Source organism: Myodes glareolus, chromosome 11 (genome assembly GCF_982192425.1).
Source record: "Myodes glareolus chromosome 11, mMyoGla1.1, whole genome shotgun sequence".
Lineage (NCBI taxonomy): Eukaryota > Metazoa > Chordata > Mammalia > Rodentia > Cricetidae > Myodes > Myodes glareolus.
Genome location: NC_142036.1, coordinates 85,942,727 through 85,962,529, shown reverse-complemented (window position 1 = coordinate 85,962,529; position 19,803 = coordinate 85,942,727). Strand labels below are relative to the sequence as shown.

General features: G+C 41.2%; 1 long non-coding RNA gene across 1 annotated transcript; it reads left to right on the top strand.

The window, feature by feature from the left end:
• The first annotated feature begins 228 nt into the window (after window positions 1-228).
• On the top strand, window positions 229-7,048 carry LOC146892436 (uncharacterized). The gene is made up of 3 exons (XR_015004344.2): window positions 229-1,496; window positions 3,312-3,500; window positions 6,847-7,048. It is a non-coding gene; the product is annotated as an uncharacterized LOC146892436 (long non-coding RNA).
• The last annotated feature ends 12,755 nt before the right edge of the window (window positions 7,049-19,803 follow it).

The window sequence follows — 19,803 nt, the reverse complement described above, 5'->3', positions numbered from 1 at the left end:
GCTGGGTGGTCAGGAGACTGGTCAGTTAGGTGGCTGGTCAGTTAGGTGGCTGGGTGGTCAGGTGACTGGTCAGTTAGGTGGCTGGGTGGTCAGGAGACTGGTCAGTTAGGTGGCTGGTCAGTTAGGTGGCTGGGTGGTCAGGTGACTGGTCAGTTAGGTGGCTGGTCAGTTAGGTGGCTGGGTGGTCAGGTGACTGGTCAGTTAGGTGGCTGGTCAGTCAGGTGACTGGTCAGTTAGGTGGTTGGTCAGTTAGGTGGCTGGGTGGTCAGGTGACTGGTCAGTTAGGTGGCTGGCCGTAGTGTCCTCCTTTCTTCTCCTATATATTCTCTCTGCCTGCCAGCCCTGCCTATCCTTTCTCCTGCCTTGCTATTGGCCATTCAGCTCTTTATTAGACCATCAGGTATTTTAGATCAAAGTAGCACAGCTTCACAGAGTTAAACAAATGCAGCATAAATAAAAGCAACACATCTTTACATCATTAAACAGATGTTCCACAGCATAAAAAAAGTAACACACCATAACATATTATTCTACAACACACACAAAAAAATAAAATTTCCAAGTTTCACAGACAGGAAATACTTAGTTAGGGCTTCATGCCTTGATCAGTCTTTGGCCACCATGCCCAAGAATACACATGCAAATACATGTGACATGAATTCACACACCAAGAGAAACTCCTTCTAAAATGAGGACTCCTCAATACAAAAACAAAACCAAACAGATGGTGTTCATCAAACTCAAAAGCTCCTGCATAGCTGAGGGAGCAATCGATAGGATAAAGGGACATTCTACTGAAGAGAATACCAGCCAAACAACTTTTCTTAAGAGGTTATTATTCTAAATATATAAGGAATGCAAATCAACAGCAAAAAGAAAACCCAAAGAATCCTGTTTAATAACAGGCAAATGAACTAAATAGATAGTTCTCAAAAAGAAAGCATGGAAAAAGCCAACATTCATGTCAAAAAGTCCTCGACACCACTAGTCCTCAGGGAAATTCAATGTATTCCTTATACCCATAAAATGGCATTTATAACCAAAGATTATTAAATTTAACCTCAGTGTTTGGTGTGCAGCGCCTCCTTAGGACTTCTTTGCCAGCCTCCTGAGGTGCCTGAAACAACGCAAACTCTTCCCATTCTTCCAGCTCACTCACCAAACTAGTTGATAAGATCCTCCTTTTGAAGACACCTCACACGTTGCTTGCAAAGTGTCGGGAAATCAAGCAGTAATTAAATTATAAAATTTCCCCTGATGGTCCCAGAAGCTTTACAGGCTGCTGGGTGAGAAAAAGTATCTGTGACCTTACCCACAGTGAGTTTTGCAACCTACAATACCAACCTGCTAAGCAGTATATGCTCACTGATGCAAGAGCGGCTTGCCTGGTATGGGGTAGCCAAGCACTTTCTGACTAGATTTGAGATCTGCTCCACAAGAGGGATTTTATACCTGCCAAACTCAATCAAAATCCTGGTGGCTGAGGAGATTTTAAGGTAAACTTAATGTTGTTGTTAACTAAACTGTCATGATACCTATCTGCCTTCTACATATTTTATTTATGCATGTAGACAAATAGTTCAACACCACAGCTTCAAAGATAATCTTAAACTCTAAGGACCTTAAAAACAAGAGAAACAAAAACAACCACCAAACAATAGCATAAAAGTTATCAATGCATTAAGGGAACTTGTAGTATGGGTGAGGGGGAAGACACAGTAATGAGAATGCTTATTATACATGTATGAAATTGCCAAAGAACAAACTCAATAAATGTTTTTAAGGGAAAAATGGCTTTTTACCAAAACAAAAATAGGGTAGGTTTTTATGAACCTGTAAGGAAAATCTAGTCTTGATGTGGTACTTGTAGGATATAAATCAATACATCCATTGTGAAAAAAAATGTTCAAGATTATGTATGCCTATTTATAGTGTCATAATTCCTAATACCAAATATTACATTGTGGAATTCACTTAAGTACCTACAAATTATGGATGGATAGGAAGGTGCAGCATACACACAATGGAATTCTCAGATTTTAAAAATAAGAAGGTCCCATTAGTGACAACATGGATGAACTTGGACATCATGTGAAGTTGAATCATTCAGACACAGGAAGACAAAAAATTATAGTTGCTCTTATTAAATACAATCTTAAAAACTTGAATCTCTACAGAGAACAAGTAGAAGGGTTGTTGGCAGGGCCTAAGAGTGGAGACCTCACTGGGACATGGGAAATGTTGACTTAAAGAGTACAACTTTTTATTCAATTAGAAAATGTAAGTTTTCGAGATCTGTTGTACAGCAAGGTGACTGTAGCTGGTATAACATACACATCATCATCATATACAAGTAATATACCACTATTTAAATTTACAAAGATATTTTAAATGTTTTAATCACAAAAAGTGATGGCCATTGGGGGAGATAGATACACTAATTAGTTGGATCCAATTATCCCACTCTATATGCCTCTATCAAACATCACATTATAAACTATAAACATATACTTTTTTCATTTGCCAACAAAACAACTAATTAAGCACTTTTAAGTATGACAAGGAAACTTCAAAAGATTTCAATTTGCTTACACATTTCACATTCTTATTACTAGTCTTATGCCAGTCAAGACTGTGTATACATTTCAAAGTAAGATAAGATCTATTTAATTAATTACAAATCCCCACGTATAAACCATTTTAAACAAAAGCCACTTTGTTTTCTACCAGTTTTAAAGTGAGGTAATCCTTACAGGACCATGTATACAATTCCATCTAGAAATTATATTCCCTAATCCAAATTTACGTTTTGTGTGATGCCCATCTGGAAAAAAGAAATTATTCATTTTATTAACTATATACTTATAATTTTCTTTCATTGTCTCATGATTAAAAAGAATGTATTGTTGTACCTATTATTACATAATACCACTTCTTTAAATGAAGTATATTTTCAGTTGTGCATAGGTTAGATAGCAGCAGCCTATATAATCAACTCCAACTTTAACTTTAAAATATATGATATTTATTCCACATAGATTGTACTGTGTGACACACCCACACCTTTTCTCTTGTCACCTCTCCCATTAGTCTTTACTCCTAGAAAGTTTTGTTTTCATTTTCACATCACATATAGATACATGATTTTATGTATCTATATAAAATCTGGGAACCACACATGGGAGAAAACATGCTATTTTGGTGCTGAAACTGGCTTCATCTAATATTTAATTCCATTTACATGCATCTTTCTGGATACAGCATATTTTCACCATTCTTCATGGTTGAAATTTTCTACTTTGTGTCTATAGCACATTTTCCTTGCCATTGCTCTGTTGCTGGAAGCCAGGATTGGTTCCATTGCTTAGCTGTTGTTACTGGCGATGCAATGAATGTGAGTGGTGGGCACCTCTCTGGTACACCGACTTGGTCAACTCCAGTCTCGAGGGCTGCAACAGAAGCTTTCCTCCGGTCTGGACAGCAGTCAGTTGGTGATCCCTGTAAGTCTCTTTCTTCATGGGAGAACTAACAATTTTTCTATCACTATCCTAAATAGCTTCACTTATTAAAACAAAGGGCTCAATTGAGCCCGTGGTTTTGAGCTCACATCCATGGTCAAGTGATCCCATTCCATAGGTCTCTTACAAAACAGCACCTAATAGTGGGAGCATGTAGCAGAGGAAGCCAAGAGCTGAAAAGCAAAGAAATAGAGGTACCACTGTCCCCTTCAGGGCATAAGAGGGGCTCCTCTCTCAAATGTTCCACCACCTCCTGACTGCACCATTCTGGGACCATACCTGAAAGACATGGACCTATGGAGGGTGATCTCCAGAGGCCATTCACAGGGTATTCACGAATCCAGGTGATTCTATCACAGGGGTTGGTGCATTCTCCTCCAAATTAGTAGGAGAGGAAGAAAGCAAACACCACCTGCACCCTGCTTCTGCTCAGAGCTCTTTAAGCACAATCCACTCCTGTGGACAGTTGTGTGATGGTTTGTGTAGTAGCTCTGTGATAGCTGCTTCCCAGCTACACCTGTCCTATGGCAGGAAGCCTTGATTTTAGAGTTAGCTGCCATCTCTATGTAACTTTTAAGAGTCCTTTTAGCTTCCTGCCTCTGTTCGACCAAACCTGATGATTTTTGTGTGTGTGTATCTATAACCCAGAGGCTAAATAAACACATTCCCCTTGATGTGTAAATATAATTTGAAGTTTAGAAGTTAATTTATGTCCAAAAATAAGACCACTGTTACTCTCCCTTAAAACTTATTCCTGTTTGTATGCATGCATGCGTGAGTGTTCATGTGTGTAGTGTACACATGTGTGTGCAGTTACTTACTATAGTACACATTAGCAGCGGATGGAAGTGGATGCTGAGTGGCTTCCTTCATCCCTCTCCATTTTATTTTTGAGAGAGGATCTGTCACTAAACCTAGAGCTCTGATTTTCAAGTGCCCCCAGGATCCTATTTCCCTAGGGCTGTGGTCAGAGACACAGGACCCACACATAGTTTTGATCGGTGCTGAAGATCCACACCTGGGTCCTTATGTTTGTGCAGCAGATACTTTACACATGGAAGCATCTCTCTGTCCCCAAAGTCATTCCCATTTATCTAACTGAGATCACAAATGAGCATTTATCAAAGTACTTCTAAACTATGATGAGAGAATTACAGAACACGGGTCCAGATAACCTGTAAGGGGGAAATTCTGCTTATTCACTGAAGTATTGCATATCCAGGGTGTGCCTTTCTCTTCTCTGTGCAGCCTTGTACAACTGCGTGAGTCTGTATAACAGAGAAGGAAACTTTATCCATAGATGCATTTTCATCTTTAATGTTGGGACAGTAATAAAATAGTGTCATCTCGCTAAATAGAAATAAACACCTAGCAAGGCATTTACTGAATATAAAAGATCATCCATTAATATGTAATGTTCCATTAATATAAAAATGTATGTAGACTTTTTTAATACAAAGATAATTTTAAGTTAATACTATTTTCACCATGTTAACTGTTATTACAGAAAATCCTATATTGCTAACATGTTTTGTAACATAATTGAGGTCTTGTTCAATTTATACAAATATCAGTACTGGAGACTAGATTGGATTGTATTTTGACAAACATGACATTTTATGTAGAAATCTGCTAGCTCTGGTGTACTTCTCATAGGAGAATTCTGTCAGGATAATTTTGCTATTGATAGCCTCGAGAATATATGTGTTGTCACAAACAAACTTCCACGGGCGTGGTAGAAGCGGAAAGAATGGAAGTGCTGTGTAAACTCTGCAAGAGCATGCAGCGAGCTGTGTCTGCAGTGGAGGGAAGAAGGGTAAGAGAAGGCGATGCCTAGCTCCCCACAAAGCTAGACCACACATTAGCATGTTTATGTGCGTAAGTGTACAGATAAAAAGCTACTTTTCCAACCTCTGAGTCTGTAACACTACTTCTCATGGTGAAATCGAATCTATGATCTTAACCTTTCTCGTTTCAGCAAATGCTCTTATGTTTTATTGCGGTCTCTACCCTACAAAAATAGTTTCACGTTCCCAAATAGCTTATTGTGCAGTTGATACACAAAAGAAAAGACAAACACAAACTCTCAGATAGTTGCTAGCTTGTCTGTCTGCATGAAGAGGGCCTACACAGTTATTTGAGTAAGTGATTTTAAGTTAGCCTATCTCTTTGGGCCACCCACAAAATATTTGTTTGATGGCTAAGGCGCATGGTGTCCATGTGTGAGAACTCAGAGGGCACACTTAATCTCTCTCATTCATGACGTGGAGTTAGAGACAAGAATGGTTCTTCCCTCATGCTTTAAAGCACTAAGGAGTCGTTTTGTATTTTATTGAGATATGAATGTTTTTTTTCCCCCATTTTTCAAGACAGGGTGTCTCTGTAGCTTTGGAGCCTGTCCTGGAACTCGCTCTGTAGACCAGGCTGGCCCAGAGCTCACAGATATCTGCCTTCCTCTGGCTCCCGAGTGCTGGGATTAAAGGTGTGCCCCAACACCACCCAACTGCGGCATGAATGCTTTGCCACTTAAATTTCCCTCACAATTTTCTTTTGATCTGATCACTGAAAAGAAAGTGGGAATGTTTTCCATTTTTCTATTTTAATATTTTTAGTCTTTAAAAAACTGTAGCAAATGTGCTTTTGGGGGAATACAGAAAATTACAGAGGACTAGAACAGAGGTTCTCAACCTGTGGGTCGGGACCCCTTTGGGAACTGGACCACCCTTTCACAAGGGTCATGTATCAGATATCTGCATAGCAGATATTTGCATTACAATTCATAACAGTAGCAAAAATACATTCATGAGGTGGCAATGAAAATCATTTTATGGCTGGGGTTACCACATCACGAGGAATTGTTTTAAAGGGTCGGAACACTAGGAAGATTGAGAACCTCTTCTCTAGAAGAATAGCTTTGTATTTTTATTTTGAACAGTTCTGCTGCATAGAACCAAACTGGGCCCTCTGAATGTGGGTGACAGTTCTGTGGCTTGAGCAGTCTGTGGGCTCACTGGCAGTGGGACCAGGATTTGTCCCCAGTGTATGAACTGACTTTTTAGAGCCCATTCCCTATGGAGGGATACGGTGTGGGGTCTTGGTCCTGCCTCAACCTGATCTGCCAGTCTTTGTAGACTCCCCATGGGAGGCTTCACCCTTTCTGGGGTGTGGATGAGGGTTGGTGTGGGTTGGGGGGAGTGATGGGAGGACCAGAAGGAGGAGAGGGAGGGGGAACCCTGGTTGGTATGTAAAATGAAAAAAACTTTTAAATAAAAAAAAATTAAAAAAAGAAAAACAGTTCTGAATCCACAAACTAAAATATACTTTCCAGGTTGGTGGCTGCAGTCAACCAGATACATGTCTTCTGTAGACCCGATGCCTCCCCATCTCCCCGTTCACCACATGAGACCAGTGACTGCCAGAGGGCGACAGGGACAGAAACCAGACCTCGTAGTGCAGATGAATAGCACTTCACCTGGATTTGAAAATTCTGGGTTGTCGGAGAATGTATTTTTGAGGAATAAAAGTCTATAAAATATAAAGACAGGGCCTTCTGGATAATGTTTCTAAAAAAGACCTTAAGAAAGACTGTTGGTTTTTCTTTTGTTTCCCAAGAGGACTCAGTGACACCGTAGACAGTTAATCGTGAATTGTGACATCAGGACTTCGCCAATGTAAATTAGTTTCCATTACTTATACAAATTACTTGGGCTCTTTTTTTTGTTTTTGTTTTTTGAGACTGGTTTTCTCTATAATTTTTGGAGTCTGACCTCGACTATCTCTTGTAAACCAGGCTGGCCTAAACTCACAGAAATCTGCCTGCCTCTGCCTCCCAAGTGCTGGGATTACAGGTGTGCACCACATTTCTTCCTGCACTTATTAAAAAGAGTAAATACAATCATGCTTGTGATTCTTCCTAGTTCCCAGAAGGCATTGCATTGTCTCCCAATTTGAGTCTGGTAATGCACTATACTAGCTTCTATACATTTCGGAGGCCATCAGGAACCCTCTAGAAACCTATTTGTGAAGGGACTGAGCATCCCACCGAAGAGTGCTCTTTTTGGAATAGAGCCTAGCTTGGAAAGAAGACTAGCCATAAACCCATGGCTCCTAGAGGAGTGGCTGACGATGCCAGCTCTTCCTGGAGGTTATTTGGAACTCCAGATTCTGTCATCTGGGACACGTGATAAAATTATCACAACGGAGAGAACAGTGCTTTACCAATGGTCCTCCAGCTGGCCTCACACGTGGGCAACTTCAGTGGTCAAGGCTTCATTGGTCTAGTTGCTGCAAAGGTTGAGTGACTGCTGGACCTCATGGGACCCAGCAGATTCTGCGTAGGCATCTGTCCTGTCAACATGTTGTGGGCAATCTGGGGAGGGAGTTTCCAGAATCCTCAGTGGGGACCCAATACTGGGATCTTACATGACCCTAAGTGGGAAGGCCAAGTAGGTCATTGCCATCACATGATGACACCTGTGTCTGCGTGCCAGCACATCCTTATGTCATGTGACCACTCAGGCGAATTCTTTTAAAGACAGTCATTTTCTTTACCCTCAAACACTAAAACTTCTGTGAAATAGGATGTGAAATTCAAATGATGTTGCCACACTGGTATTTTTTTCCTTTCTCAAACATAAAAAGGGATGTGAAAAACTGCTCCAAAGCACACACTCGGCGTACCATGAGGATGGTTTAAAGGGCAGAAATGCTTCCCCACCTCACTCCCTGAGTAGCTGGACCTGACACAGGCCTGCCATGAAGCAGTTTTAACCTCTTGAAATCGGATGAACATGCAGGCATATGTCCAAGAATCTTTGAGGCAGATTTAAAAAATAATTTGCAATGTCTGCTTTCCGGTTTTGTTTTCCTCTTTTGTGGCAAAGTGGTCCGAGTCTCTAGACTCCAACAGTTTCTGCTCTTCCTGCTTAGCCAGTTACAACCCTGTGCTGTGTAATGTCATCTGTAACATTGCAGTATGAAGCTACATAACCTGCACATCCCACTAAGCACAGCATCTGTGGCATTCAGCAGGGGGTTGATAGTTTTCCACCCCCTGGGTCCCCTGCCTGTATGTCTTCCAAATATACCTTTCCATTCCCCGTATCCAAAGGCAAGGTGGCAAGACAATTACAAAACCACTATCTGGGTCTCCACTCTGCTCTGGCAAGTCACTCTAGGGCCTCTGCTTTCTAGCCTATGAAATGGGGATTATGGCATCTCCCATAGGGATTTTCACGGAAGTGGAGAGGGTTACGAACAAGAAGGCTTAGGAGAGTAGCTGCTTAATAGTAAGACTGGGAGCACTTAATCATAATACTCTCCGTGAGAGCATTATATCACCCCTGTGTCTGCGGGACACAGAGCAGTACCTGGAACATGTAAGTGCAAAGCAAATATTTGTGAAGAATGATTAAGTGCAGAAGCACGCTGTTTCCCCTTGCTCAACCCAAGTGATCCCTTTACAGACTGTGGGACCTGTGTGGGTGTACACAGGGCAAATGTTTAGAGATGTGTTCTAAATGGAAACCAAGAAAGTTCCCCTGGCTCCTTGGAACCCACACTGCATTTTCCATGACCCATTATCACATGCCTCCAGAGAGAATACAACCTGCCCTATCTTGTACCAAGCACAGATCTAGGTTAGATGCTTGCACGCCTGCCTGTGTGCCAACATGCCTCTGTACTCCCCCTGTCCAGGCTGATGGGGGTGCAGCATCATTCCTGTCCTGTGTCAGGGTGCAACACATGACCCCTGGAGTGGACCACTTTCCATGGTTCTTGTGAATAAATATTTGCACTGGAATGATTTCTCTTTTATAGACAAGTTTTCAGTATTTTGCTTTTTCCTAACAATACTGTAAGTGGCAGAGTTAGGGTAAGGGCTCCTCAAGAGTGGTATGTGTCCGGATGACTTTCTTTGGTGACCTAGGGGTCATTCTAACAGGGTTTACTACACACAAAAGTGGGTTATGCAGTGGATAGTCCAGGATCTGTATGAGTCAGCTCTCTTAAAAGCAAAGATAGGCTTGGCACAGTCTCATTATGTCTCAAGAATCCCTGTGAAGCTACATGACCTGATCATATTGTTTTCCTCCTGTGTTTTTATGTGCAAACCCTTGGTACTTAATTCCAAGTCAACGGTCCTCACGATTCTTCAATTTACTACGATTTGAGAAGAGAGGTCCACGAAGGTCACGTGCTATTCTGACTAAAACACACTCAAGGAAACCTCCTCTTTTTGGCTTCAGTGCCTTGCTTTGTTTTCTTCTTTCTTAAATGTCTCTCTTGAGAAGTGTCGGGAGCTGCTGGTGAGAATAAATCGGCATCCAGGAAGTTGTATTTGTCTAAGGAGAACTCTTCAGGAGTAGCTTCCTTTTGAGGCTGACCAAATAGAATTCCCAGTCTTTATCTTGCCCATCAAGCAGGTCCTGTGCAATTCAAATGAACCTTGTGTTCCATCCCCATAATAAACGCTGTGATAATAGATGTTTTCAGAACAAACACAGCAGGCCCTCTCCACCGCCCTCTCTCCAGGGTCTACACATCTCTAGTACTTTTGGATACGGTTTAGACCGTCATCTCAAAAAATACTCTAAAACCTTGACATATCCCCCTCCTCCATATTCATCTTAGAGCTGTTGATCTTGCCTTTAGCTTGTTAAACAAATAAGAATGCTGGCATTCTTAGCGCAAACTAAAGCCTTAGGATTGAACATCTAACTCCACCTTGCCAGAGTTACCTGAGGGCCTGTGAAAAGGCCCATTGCTGCATAAACAGGTGCACACACACACACACACACACACACACACACACACACACACACAGCTGGTAAATAACACAAGGGTAAAAGCAATATGTGGACTAAGCTAGCATATTTCGATAACTGTTCACAGTCGTTTTTCTAAAAGGTTGCGTGGTGAGTGACATACACAAGGTAAGTCCCCCACGCTATTTCATATCCCCACAAGCAGAGCAGAGGCAGCTAGCAATGCTATGCTGATGACCCCATGGCTCAGCGCGAAGCTCTGAGTCACTCAGGTTCAGGATGGCACTTTATGAAGGAGAAGGCCCAGTCAGCTTTATCCTGGAAGAAAATGTCAGTGGATGAAACGGATGAACTCCAGCAAAGGGAAAGGATGGGCACAAATGTCCTATTCAAACCTGCGTTGCTGGGCACGTGAATGGTTAGTGCAAATCTGAGCTATGTGCAACATTCGAGGTGTGGCAGTGAGTTAAATCTTAAACAGCCCACCAGCGAACCGTGTGTCACTTAGAGCTGGCAGAGACAGACAAGCCAGGATATCACCAAAGGACATAAGTGGGAACATGCCGGGTACCTATACTTGGAACACTCTCAGTCTCATTTCTGTAGAAATGTGATTTTTAAAAAAAGAAAAATAATTTTTATACAATGTATTTTGATTGTGTTTTCCCAGTCTGCAATTCCTCCCAGATTCTCCCACCTCCCAACCCACTGAACACTATGGTTGTTTTTTGTTGTTGTTGTTGAAGAACAAACATATATACAAATATATATACAAACAAACAAATATACATCAAAAAGAAAAACATAAAAACTGATATTAAAATAAATAAGAAAAACACTAAAATTATGCTTAAAATGCCCAAGCAAAGCAAAGTAAGGCAAAGGTATGTGCAGAAGTTGTACTGATCAGGTCTGTACACATTGAACTCATCACTACATATTTTGCATTATGTCTAAAGAGGACAGCTACGTGATGAACATCTTGGCTAACAGGAGACTCTCACATAGAATTGATTCTTAAGAAATAATTGTCATCGTGCTGGGATCCTTATGGCAATGGTTCAACTTATCCCTGCATCTATGAGGGAAGAGACCCTTTCTCCAGAACCTAGAAAACATCCTAGGGTGCTCAGTAGAACATGACAATCACTTTTGACTATTTCTCACAGTATCTGCTCTGGTGCGCTGGTCCGTTCTTCATGGAGGGTGATTTGTGATAAATTAGCTTAGGAAACAGTATTCCATCTTAAGAGAAATGCTCTGTTACAAATTACTCAATTTAAAACCATAGTCAGATGTGGTGGCACACACCTTTAATGCCAGAACTTGGGAGACAGAAAGGGGAGGCGCTCCCTGAGTATGAAGCCAGACTGGTCTGTATGGTGAGTTCCAAGCCAGCCCAGGTCTCTCACCAGACAGACTCAACAAAGCAAAAACAAAATCTGTTACTTTGAGTCCTCATAAAAGTACTTAGCCACCTAAACTTCCATTTGATAGTCAATTAAAATTAGCCCTGGAGACTAAGGTTTTGCATTTACATTTGAAAAGTCCCTAACCATATCCTAATGTTTATTTAAGGACATTTTTCTTGGGTTGTTTCACTGTATTCTATTTTGACACCGAGCTAGGAAAACTTTTCCTCAGGTTTGACTCAAACTCATGATCCTTGTGCAGCAGCCTTCTGAGCTCCCACATGTTGGGGCACCACCAAATTCAGTACCAGGGTATCAAGTCATTTATTGATTGACTGACTTATTTGTTGATTGATTGGTTGGTTGATTTTTGACATTCATTCCCAGACTTAATCAAGCTGATCAGTGTTCAACTGTTTTCTGTCAGAAGCTTCTTCTTTGAAAATCATTTCCCCTTTTGGCATCAAATTCATTATATAATCAGATGTGACCTAATCACTGGCTTGTCTCCTTGAGACTTTCACTAAGATTATCTACCCTTTAGATGATTCAAACTAGATTGGTGATTAGAGGCACAGTTATTTCATGGAAATTCAGTTTTTTTATTTACAATGATTTCCCTCAGTAAGTTTGTCCAAGACTATGAGAAACTTCAATGTAATTAGACTGCCAAATGAATCTTTGCTGTTTGTTTTCCTTAACATTCACTTGGTATAAATTTGAAAGAATAAAGATTGTTAAGTAATCTTATGAAGAATCATTTTCATTCAAATTTATTTTCAATTGTTATAAAAGATTTTATGTCATGAACTGGAGAGAGAGCTCAGCTAGCAAAGTGATTGGAAAACAAATGTGAGACACTGAGTCCCATCCCTCGCATGGTGGAAAGAGCTGGGCATGGGGACACAGACTTGTAGTCTCAGAATTGTGGAAACACAGTCCTGTGGGTCGCTGAGAAGTAGCCTGCCTAATCATCGAGCCCCAGGTTCCCAGTGGAGAGCTTGTCTCAAAAGACAAGGTGGATGGCTGTTAAGAAACAGTACCCATGGTTGAACTCTAAGGTACAAACATGTGCATTATGTATGCACACATGCACACACATCCACACATACTTGGGCACAACTGTATATCAATAGTGCATTGTAAACAACTATACTAGCTATATTAAGTATAATTAGAGCCAGTAAGCATATAAATTGTGTAATATTTGAATCAAACTAAACATATCTAATTCCTCAAATAGTGTTTGTAAGTCTTTTCTCATAGCTTTAAAAAAATACATAATTTCTAACTAATACCTACAGACAATCTCTTGTGTGGTAAATTCTGGAACTTCTTGCTCCTATCTAACTATAATTTTTTTCTCATTGAGCAACATTTCTCCATCTCTCCTACTTTCCTCTGTAGGAAGAGGCAGCTAGTAAGTTCCCAGCCGCTTAGCCCTGAAATAATCACACAAAAACTGTATTAATTAAATCACTGCTTGGCCCATTAGCTCTGGCTTCTTATTGGCTAACTCTTATATTAATTTAATCTGTTTCTATTAATCTGTGTATTGCCACATAGCAGTGGTTTACCAGCAAAGTTCTGGTGTCTGTCTCTGGCAGGGCTTCATGGCTTCTCTTTACTCTGCCTCCTTTCTCCCAGCATTCAGTTTAGTTTTCCCCACCTACTTTGGTTCTGCCCTGCTCTGCTATAGGCTCAAAACAGTTCTTTATTAACCAATGGTATTCACAGCATACAGAGGGGAATCCCATATCACTCCTCTTTCCTTAGCCTCTGGTGTCAACCATTCTATTTTAAACTTGTGTGAGTTCAATTTTTTTCTACCTCATAAAAGTATTGACAAAGGTTTCTCTCCTGCCCAGTCTTACAGCCCCAAAGAAACACACAGAGGTCTACATTAATTATAATCTGATTGGCCTATTAGCTCAGGCTTTCTATTCACTCTTATAACTTATATTAGCCCATAATTCTTGTCTGTGTTAGCCACATGATTTGGTACCTTTCTTGGCAAGGTAGTCACATCTTGCTTCTTCTGTGTCTGGCTTCCTTTGTGTCTGAGCGATGACTACAGACTGACTCTTGCCTCTTCCCAGAATTCTCATTGCCATACCTCTACTTCCTGCCTGGCCACCCTGCCTATACATCCTGCCTGGCTACTGGACAATCAGTATTAATTTAAAATACAAGTGACAGGGTACAGATCACTGTCCCACAGCATATAAGACCCTGAGGCTATCATTTATCCTGTCATGTTGCTTTGCTGCCACAAACAACAGGACTTCTTCCTTTTACAGCTGAACACTATTCCAGTGTACATGGGACCCAAGTTCTCACTCTTCCAGTGTACATTGGTACCAAGTTCTCACTATTTCAGAGTACATAGGCACCCAAGTTCTCACTCTTCCAGTGTACATGGACACTCAAGTTCCCACTATTTCAGTGTACATGGACACCCAAGTTCTCACTCTTCCAGTGTACATGGGCACCCAAGTTCTCACTATTCCAGTGAACATGGGCACCCAAGTTCTCACTCTTCCAGTGTACATGGGCACCCAAGTTCTCACTCTTCCAGTGTACCTTGGTACCAAGTTCTCACTATTTCAGAGTACATAGGCACCCAAGTTCTCACTCTTCCAGTGTACATTGGTACCCAAGTTCTCACTCTTCCAGTGTACATGGACACTCAAGTTCCCACTATTCCAGTGTACATGGGCACCCAAGTTCTCACTCTTCCAGTGTACATTGGTACCCAAGTTCTCACTCTTCCAGTTTACATGGACACTCAAGTTCCCACTATTTCAGTGTACATGGACACCCAAGTTCTCACTCTTCCAGTGTACATTGGTACTCAAGTTCTCACTATTCCAGTGTACATGGGACCCAAGTTCTCACTATTCCAGTGTACATTGGTGCCCAAGTTCTCACTATTCCAGTGTACATGGGACCCAAGTTCTCACTATTCCAGTGTACATGGGTACCCAAGTTCTCACTCTTCCAGTGTACATGGGCACTCAAGTTCTCACTCTTCCAGTGTACATTGGTGCCCAAGTTTTCTTTACCCATGAAATGGATGGCAGACACTTTGGTATCCCTTGGCCATGATAAAGAAGGCTGTTACAACATGGGAGCACAGATGTCATTTCAGCACAGGGTTTTCATCTTTTAGAGCGATCCCCAGAATGTGTGCAGCTGGATCATCTGGGAGTCTGTCTGAAGTCTATGAGGAGCCGCCACATTGTCGCCCATGACGGCTGCTCCAATTTCTGTGCCCAGCATCTGTGAGTGCGTTACTGCATCACAAGTGTTTCATCTAATGTGTGACTCCTTTGTGTCTCCACGTGACATAACCAGCCTTGAAAATGCCTTCACAATTTACTTTCTCAGGAATTGCGCTGGCTTTCCCAACCCTCTGGGAACTGTGAGCATTTACCCTTTTACAAACTCCATAATAGTTGTTAGTATTCCCGCATAAACATAAATGTTTCTCTTATAGCTGATTTGTGGGGCTTTGTGGTCCGACCTCTTTCTGAGAATCAACACTTCAGCACTGACTGATTCTTCTCAGAGTTAACCTTCTGTCTTTGATGTTTTAATGCTAAAGATGGCCGGGAGCCTGATGTCTGCCTGTGCAGGACCACTGAGGGCATGAAGTCAACTAATTGAGAGTTCAGAATTACTTAGAATACGTCAAGTGCTTAACAAATGCCAATTGCTACTTTGGTAAAAGTTGTGTGGATAAAAAAATAGCCACAAGCTTTAGCATCCCACTGCCAATCCCTCTTCCTCCATCCCACTGAAATGACTGTCTGGAGCAGCATAGACCAAGCCTTGAAAATAGAACAGAGCACAGTGGAGCACAGAGCTGGGTGGGGATAACATAGGAGTGACTTGAACTCACTGTAACATCAGACATCAGATACAAACACACACATGTTAGGAAGCAGGGAACTCTCCGTTCCTGTGAGGGTCGGGGTGATTTATTCATGATCTTGCTGCTGCAAACTGGCAGTATGCATGTTTCAACTAAAAATAATGGGGGAGCACTCGCCAGCGTCTGTTCTCTCTAAAATGAGTCACCATCTGGTAAAGTCTTTCCTGATAACTCGTGTACATCCACAACTGAACCATGTAACCAAAGTCAGGCAAAGGGGCTGTCTATGGTGTATATCTACCCCCAACTTCACTCCCTCAAGATGTTTTCACTGTATTCCTCAATTCACACATCCACAAGACAGTAACTGACTCTTCAAATGTCTGTTTTTCCAAACTTGAGTGTAAACTGTTAATGTGAGGTTTTTTTCTATGTTTTCAAAGCTATGTCCCTAAAACTTACAATTGTAGGTCCAAAATAGGCCCTCGGTGACTACTTGGTGAATGAAAGAATAAGTCCAGGATGGAATATATATATGAAACAACTCTGTATCATAGATGAGAGTATCCTTGAATGGACACAGAAGAGTCAAAGGGAATCCATACAACAGAGAGTTAACTGAGCTGCCAGTTAACTGAGTTAACAGAGAGTTAACTTCTTCAGCTGCCAACAGCTCAGGGAGTATCTAACTGATCTCTTCCAGTTAGAGACCAGCAAAGCAGCTTCTGTTTGCACAGCGACTCTAGAGGCAGACTCTACTTTCGCCAGCCTGGAGTGGACAGCAATCTAATGGAACCCACCTCTTACCTAATCATTCCAGGGACTTGCATCAGATCTATTAATGCAACAAAGCTGACTTGCATTTTAGTTATCATAAGTAAGTCAACTTGTAATCCTTCACGTGACCAAGATACAGATGAAAGCTAAGTCAGTTCAAGAATGTGAGAGGAGACATTATGGTCCAGTCTGGGAATCTTTTGTCAGTCCTCAGTATGACAGAAATAAAATAAGAGATGATTAAGAAATGTCTCCTGTGATGTAAAGCAACAAGATGGAATATTTGCTTAAATACACAAGGACAAAAAAATTTTGATTTATACAATTAACTTAAGCATTTAAAATTAATTGAAATGTTACAGCTTAATCATGAAGCTCTCTGGTTATTTGTTGTTCTTTTCTGTGGGAGAATGATCTTGTACACTGTAAAGATTTATCACTTGTATTGATTTAATAAAATGTTGATTGACTAGTAACCAGGCAGGAATTATAGGTGGGGCAACCAGACTAGAAGATTTCTGGGAAGAGGAAAGGAAGAGACTCAGTCACTAACTAGATGCAGAGGAGTCAAGAAGAGAATGCCTTACTGAGAAAAGGTACCAAGGCATGTGGCTGAACAAAGACAAGAATTATGGGTTAATCAAAGTCATAAGAGCAAGTTAGTAATAAGTCTGAGCAATAGGCCAAACAGTTTTTAGTTGGTGTTAGCCTCTGTGCGTTTATTTGGGATTGTAGTACTGGGTGGGACAGAAACTCCTGTCTATGGTTGTTGTTGTTGCTGTTGCTGCTGGTGGTGTTGATGTTTACCACCGGTGATTAGATTTTAAGTTTATACCTCATTATTGACACCAAAAAAAGGAAAAGAGTACTTCACACAGAAAAGGGAAAAGCAAAGGCTAGGAGGGTGAGAGCATCGGGTGTGGAGCACAAGGACAGGAACAGTCACCTTGAGATGACTCAACAGTGACGTGAGTGACAAGATCAATGGACAACCCAGATAGTGGCCAACATCTACATCAGAGGATTTCTGGAGGACTTCCTGATTTACACAGAGTACTTCTATACCCTGGTCTACAACTGGGAGACAATTTTTAAAAATGATGACAATCTGCACAAGTCTAAGACATGATGGCATCTGGTAGCAGCGGGAAGATGACAAGCATGGATCACCAATACCTGGGGCATTGCATGCTACTGTGGAATCAGAGGCTGGGGCATTGCATGCTACTGTGGAATCAGAGGCTGGGACATTGCATGCTACTGTGGAAGGCAGAGGTTGGAACATTGCATGCTACTGTGGAATCAGAGGCTGGGGCATTGCATGTTACTGTGGAAGGCAGAGGCTGGGGCATTGCATGCTACTGTGGAATCAGAGGCTGGGGCATTGCATGCTACTGTGGAAGGCAGAGGCTGGGGCATTGCATGCTACTGTGGAATCAGAGGCCGGGGAGCAGTAGCTCCCAAAAGCGCCCAGTTCAAACAGACACTTTAACTGTCCTTTCTTTCTATTATCAGTGTCCCTGCAGTCATTCGGTGTGAGAAACGATTGCCATGACCACCTCTTCAGCTGTTAACTACTTACCTACGCACAGAAATGTTCCTGAGGCTGTAGGATGTTTTCTAGTAATTGATCTCCAGTTTTTCAGAGATAATGCAACAACAAAAGAGAGGGAAGGTAGAAATAAGTAACTGAGGTCAACTCAGCTCTGCATGAGTTTTAGTTAATATTTTACTCCTATTCAAAAACACAATTAGGGAACCCTGACTGCTCTTTGGCCTGGAGAAGGAGGTGTAGGGGATTGAGGGGAGGGGAGAGGGAAGTGGGAGGAGCGGAGGAGGTGGAAATTTTTAGTAAAAAATAAAAAAAATAGGGATGAGGGACAAGATAAAACAAATTATGATGATATATGTGTATGGAATGCCATAATAAACCTATTGTTTTGTATGATGAAAAAAAAGAAAAAACACATTAATTGTGTGTTATTTCTAAAGTCACCACTTTATCTTTGGAATACAAAGAGAACATATGTCTGGAGTTTCGGCACTTGGGTAAGAGTGCCAGAGCCTGCTTGCCTGGATTCACTCACCTGAAATGAAACTGAATTGTCCAGTGTCAGTCAGATGGTGCTGATGATCACTTTTAGCCTTCTGTGAGGGAATTATCTCCCTCAAGTCATAGACACATATTGTCATTTGAAATATAAGCCCATAACCTCATTCTCAGGATGTATTATTTCTTGAGTATCATTGATTGTAGGACGTACGAAATATGAGCTTTGTAATAAAACAAGCAAGCATTATTTGTGAAGAATTGCAAAATAATCCCTCACAGTAAAGCAGTAGGAGTGTAAAATACTACTCGAAAATTAGAACAAAGGAAAAAATAAAGATCTCCTTCAGTGACTATATTCGAAACTTGGCTGTGAAACCAGTTGGCAGGTACATAAATGACTTTGGTGTGTACAATGGCTCAGCAGCAGGAAAAGCTTTTAATGTCTCCTGAGAGAGTGTATTGTGTGGCTATTCAAGTTATTTATCAATAATATCAAGTCTTTTCTAACTAAATTTGAGTGGACTATTTTCTTTCAATATATTTTTTTAAATAAAACAATAGAATTTGGATATCTGAACCCAAAGTCCCTTTCTTATGAAAAACTATTGGATATATCTTATGCCTTCAGTGTTTGTTCCAGTTTCCCCAGTGCAGCTTCTCTCTCTGAATTTCCTGTCTGACCACAGAGTTACTTGGTGGCGCATCTTCTCACTGTTGGAGCAGAAGGAAAAGAGTCTACTGCCGCCTGGCCTACACCACCACTTTTTCTTTTAAGAGACTAAAAATTAAACCTTTCATTAAAAAGTTACCTATTTAAAGAAATACCAGGCCTACTTCAAAGATCTCCAGACTAGCTGATATAGCTGGAGAGATTCTGAACTTATTCCTGACCATGCCTAAAACAAAACACAACAGAACAAAACATAAACTGCCCCATAAACACTAGAACTAGGAAATAGAATTTAGCCGAGGATCTATCAGGTAAAGAATCACTACTTGGAAAAGGCAAGGGGTTTTAGCTTACTCAATATGTAAGACAAATACCTTCTCTTGGGTACAAAATTGCCTTCCATAATGGGATATGATTAAAACAACCCAGGAAAAGCATGCATGGGCCATGTACATAATCTGTAATTATATTTTCATCATGAAAAGAGGCCTGAGATAAGACCTGGGAGCTCTGGTCCTTGTTTTTCTTTTTGATCTGATTTGTGTGTCTGGTTTTGTTGTGTGTTTTTTGTTTTGCTGTGTGTGTGTGTGTGTGTGTGTTTTGCTGTGTGTGTGTGTGTGTGTGTTTTGCTGTGCGTATGTTTTTCTGATCTGCACATCATTTGAATGTCTGGTACTGGATGGGAACAGAAGAGAGCGTTAGATCCCCTGGAACTGGAGCTACAGAGAG